Below are 5,298 nucleotides of genomic sequence, written 5' to 3' on the forward strand. Positions count from 1 at the left end.
GCCACTACCCTGACCCCCACCATCCTCTTATCTCCTCCAGGACCTTCTGGGCCTTATAGGTGAGGGCAATCGCACACAGTTTGTGTTTTGCACTATGGCCTTGACTCATGTGATTCAAGTGGCAAAATGTCCTGAAAATAGTAGAGCACACTTGGAGCTGAGTCTGAAGTGGTAGAGCACAATCTCTGAGCACAAGAAAGGGACAGTGCCAAGGCCTTGAGTTCAAGCTCCATGAATGGAAAAAGAAAAAAAAGTGAGGTGGTGTGGTTTCATTGTCTTGTGACCTGGCACCTGTAGCCTGACTCTGAATGCTGTATAGTGAATAAACACCTGGTGCTCATGGCCAGATCAGACCAGGAGCCTTTGTCCTGCTTCCCCAGCCCAGCCCACACCAGACATGATGCACACGCTTTCCTGGTGCAATGCTACTTAGGTTTGCTCCTGAACACCATAGAAATGGGCGCCTGTGCTGCGAAATCTCTGTTGTTGTATCATATCATCTCCCTCGTTCAAGGGTTTTTTGTTTTGTTTTTGTGTCATTCCTGGGGCTTGAACTCATGTCTGTCCCTGAGCTTTTGTACTCAAAGCTATTACTCTACCAGTTTGCGCCATAGCTCCCCTTGAGGTTTTCAGGTAGTTAATTGGAGATGGGTGTCTCATGAGCTGTTCTGCCTGGGCTAGCTTCAAACTATGATCCTCAGATCTGAGCTGCCTGGGTAGCTGTGGTTACAGGTGAGAGCCATACATGCCCAGATGTTTCAATGATGTTTACAGAACAATTCACAAGTCTACAGCCAGCAAAGGCTAACCAGCGTCTGCTGTCCTGTGCTTTGCAGATAAAGATCCTAGGTGTGTTTAGCTAATGTATTATCCCTCCATTGTTTTATTCTTGGCAAAGTGATTTGATTGTAGAAATTTTGAGAAGTAATTCACAAACTAATACCCAACCCAAAGATTGACAGATCCTTTGATGTTGGAGCACAAAATTCTACAATTTCTCTGAACACCAAAAATGCAAGAAATGATGGGAATGTTTCTTGTTTGTTAATTTTCTCCTTTCTCCCTTTAAGGTGTTCTATATCATCAGAAATCCTAAGGATGTCCTTATATCTGTTATTATTTCTGGGGTTCTACAAATCTGGCTAAGAAACCAGAGTCACTGCAACAATGCTTTGAATGGTTCTTGCAAGGACACAGTGAGTGGGTTGTGAAGGGAGCAGATAAGGATTTAAACATCTTTCAGGACCTCATGTGACCCTCCCCTCCCACCATGTTTTATCTTAAAATCTCCATCTGTGGGTCCAAAGCTTCCTCATCCTAGAACTCACATTGGCTAAAGGCAACACCAGACTTCTCCCATGATGGAAGGTCTCAAGGTGTTTTGAGCCCCTGGAGCTTCCATAGCCATGGAGGACCCGCCCCCTCCTGGGTGCTCTACTCCCAGGTGCTGACTGACAGCTTCTCACTGGCTTCCCAGACAACCCAACTCTACCTTCCCTATGTAGTACCAGGCTGCACACCTCCCCAAAGACCAGCAGGGAGCAGTTGCCAATGTAAATGCACGAGAGTCATTTATTATAGCTTGAGCCAGACTCACAAATCTTCCCTGTCACCGCAGGTCTGAATTTTGAGCCCCCACCCCTTGTCCAGCAGGGTTTTTATAGGGAACAGGAAGCACAGGGAGGGATCATGACAGCAATGGTTGTGTGGTTGGCTGGCAATTTGCAGGTGAATCCTGCACTAAATTGCTTCCTGCTAGAGTTGGGGGGAGCGGGTCAGGGCAGTCTGGCCTCTTGGACTGTGCTGATACTGTTACATTGTCTTGGAGCAGCCTCTCTTCCAGTAAACAGATGACAGATGTTTTCCTTATAGTTTCCGTACTGCCGAACTTATTTTTGGTCTCTCACCTATATATTCGTGTGATTTTAATTTTCTTTTCTGTCTGTTTCACTTGAATTTAGGATCTCTGTGTTTCTAGTCATGCAAAAGTTCTGGGTCATTCCTCATGCTTATAATTTTGTCACTTCTTCATGGTTCTGTCAGAGGTCCATGGCCTGAGCTGGGTATGAAGGGTGGGGGGCGGAACCCCACATCTGTACTCTATTTATCTTATCACTTGTTGTCCCAAGCCCTGTAGGTTTAGGTTCATAACCAGTAGAGGTGCTTGATGAACTGCTTCTCCCCTAATCTAACATGTCTTACCCTTTGGGACTATAGTCAGGGCTGGTGGCTCATGCCTGTAATGTCAGCTATTTGGGAGCTGAGAGCTGGGGGTCACAGTCAGAAGCCAACCAGGTCAGGAAAGTCCAGGAGGCTCTCATCTTCACTCAGTCATCATAATGCAGAAGGGGAGGTGTGGCTCAAGTGGTAGAGAGCCAGCCTTAAGTGGGAAAACTCAGGGATGATACCCAGGCCCTGAGTTCAAGCCTGAAAGTAGAACAAAAGAAATTTGTTTGACTATGATCTACGTAGTGTGATTCATCAAAATGAGACCCTGAATAGTATTTGAATGATATTTCATTATGTCTTACGGTGTTTTTAAGTAGAATAAAGCACATCAATGCCTCTGCAGACTGACCTGCTGGGAGCCGTGGGCAGGGATGGGAGGTGCTGTGTGTGTGTGTGTGTGTGTGTGTGTGTGTGTGTGTGTGTGTGTATGTATGTCACAGCTCAGACCTTACACTCCAACTTGTGCTACGTTGTGCAAATGATGGATTTGTCCAACTTGACATGGAAGACCCTCAGCCTGAGTTCTGTGAGCGTCCAAAGTGCTCGTTGTCCCGGTCTGAGGTGTTGCTGCTGCCTTTGGGTGACCTGCCTCAGATTGGGGAAAGGGGGAAAACATGTTCGGAAAGTCATGTCTAGCCTCCACAGTACCCTCTCTGTTTTCTTTTTTTTTTTTTTTTTTTGTCAGTCATGGGACTTGAACTCTGGGCCTGGGCTCTGTCCCTGAGCTCTTCAGCTCAAGGCGAGCTTTCTACCACTTGAACCACAGCTCCACTTCTGGTTTTCTGGTGGTTTATTGGAAATACGAGTCTTATGAACTTTTCTGCCCAGGCTGGATTTGAATGGTGATCTTCAGATCTCAGCCTCCTGATTTGCTTGGATTACAAGTGTGAGTCACCAGCGCCCGGCTACAGTACTCTCTCTTTTAGAGTACTTCACCATGTTGAAGTTGACAGGACCCAAAGCTAAGGGACCATGCTAAAGCCACAGGGAAGATGGGGATTGGTGGAGCCTCTTCATGTTCTGTGTACCCCCCGCCCCGACTCACCTGCTGTCCCCCCTGCAGTGCCGTACAGGAAATGGTTTGATCATGTCTGAGGCTGAATGTCCATGAGGGAAAAGGAGAACATGCTGGTCTTCAGTTATGAGCAGATGAAAAAGGTAATGATTGATTTTACATTCACCCCACTACAGCCCTCCTTACCCCTTCTATCATCTTCCCTTCTTCTCATTACCCCTCCCCCAGTACACACACACACACACACACACACACACACACACACACACAGTCTCCATCCTACTCTCTCTGTCAAATATCTACATCATGTTTGTCATTCCTTCCTGCATTCCTCTCATCCTCCTTTGTATTTGTGTTTTGAGCTGGAGTCTTGAATGAGTTCAAGTACCTGATGCTTTGATCTTTGGCTGGCGCTCTACCCACTGAGCACTGTCCCCAAACCCAAAGGTCACTCATTCTTTCTCCTGCCAGTTCCTTTTGTTGTTTCTTCCTTCTCCTGCTCCTTCCTCCTGAGACCCATTCCCTCTATTCTCCCTTTCATACCTGTGGCCCTATTTTTCTCTCCTTAGGATCCGAAGAGCATGACAGAGGAGATCTGCGGGTTCCTGGGGAAGGCGCTGGAGCCGGGAGAGCTGGACTTGGTCCTGGAGAGCAGTTCCTTCCAGACCATGAAGGAGAACAAAATACTCAGTCTCAGCCAGGTGCCCAAGGAGCTTGTTCCTGCCTGTGTCAAAATCACCAGGAAAGGTATGAAAGGTTCCCAGGAAAGGAGGTGAGGGAGGCCCAGAAAGGAAATCTGGTCTCCAACCATATGCTCGCTGCCATGGATTAGCCAAGGATGGGCTGGCTGTTCACGGACCACTTGTGTCAAAAACAAGTAGACTGGAAGATGGGTGTCGGTGGCTCATGCCTGTAATCCTATCTACTTAGGAAGCTGAGATCTGAGGATCATGGTTCAAATCCAGCCTGGGCAGGAAAGTCCATGAGACTCTTATCTCCAATAACCCACTCAGAAAACCAGAAGTAGCGCTGTGGCTCAAGTGGTAGAGCGCTCGCCTTGAGCTGAAGAGCATAGGGACAGCACCCAAGCCCAGAGTTCAAGCCCCAAGACAGACAAAAAGAAAAAAACATTGGACATTTGGCTTTGCCTGTCACATCATTGGTCCAATCACCAGGACGGGTGGCAGCCACATGCAAGTGAACAGAACAAAGGGACCTGTGATTTTTCTTGCTGAAATAAATTGGCCCACGGCTGACAAACATGCCTTAGTGTTCTGCTTAGCAAAGGTGACCTGGGTGAAAGGCTGCGGAGGTCCCTCGGGTGGGGATAGTGGGCTGCCCTCGGCAGGAGGCTGCCTGAGGGTTTGCTGGATGTTCTGGGGAAGGGGTTCCCTTTCCCCGCCTGGATCTCCAGGGGCAGCTCTCGGCTGCTTTCCACGCTGGACAGCTCCAGCCTGTCCTTCCAACAGAGCAAACACCTGCCAGCTAGACAGCAGCGCACTGTCCGCGGTGTCCACACCAATGCCTGTGTCCCACAAACACCATGCTCCAACGGAGCTCAGCATGACCAGCATTTTCCCAATGCCACTGCAGACTGGAAAAGTCCTTTCCGTGACCCTGAAGTCCTGAGTGCAATCAAGAAAGGGGAGAGGAGGATGTGGGGGTGCAGGTAGGGAGCTCAACCAAGCCTCTTGCAGGCAGTTACCATGGAAAGAGGGTGGCCAGAGGCAGGGAGCCTGTCCCCCGTGGTCTCCATGTGGTTTTTGTTGTAGCTGTTGGCACCCAATCTTAATGTTAGGACCCAGTGAGCCTATGTGACTCTCCCCTGGTTAAACATCCATCTTGTTGTTTACAAGTTTAGGAAAAATGTGGACTGCAAGTCTCTGATAACAGAGACTAGAGGCCAGGTGGACATGTCACTAAGGAGCACATATGTAACCCACCCCTCCCCAAGGAATGCAAACCTCCTCCTCCCTCCACCCCCAGTCTACCCCCTCCCGCAAACCCGTGCGGCCAATCTGACCAAAGTGGTAGGCTAGTTTAAACAACTGCTT

This window comes from Dipodomys merriami, unplaced genomic scaffold, assembly GCF_024711535.1.
Source record: "Dipodomys merriami isolate MVZ:Mamm:240054 unplaced genomic scaffold, mDipMer1.0.p SCAF_106, whole genome shotgun sequence".
Classification (NCBI taxonomy): domain Eukaryota; kingdom Metazoa; phylum Chordata; class Mammalia; order Rodentia; family Heteromyidae; genus Dipodomys; species Dipodomys merriami.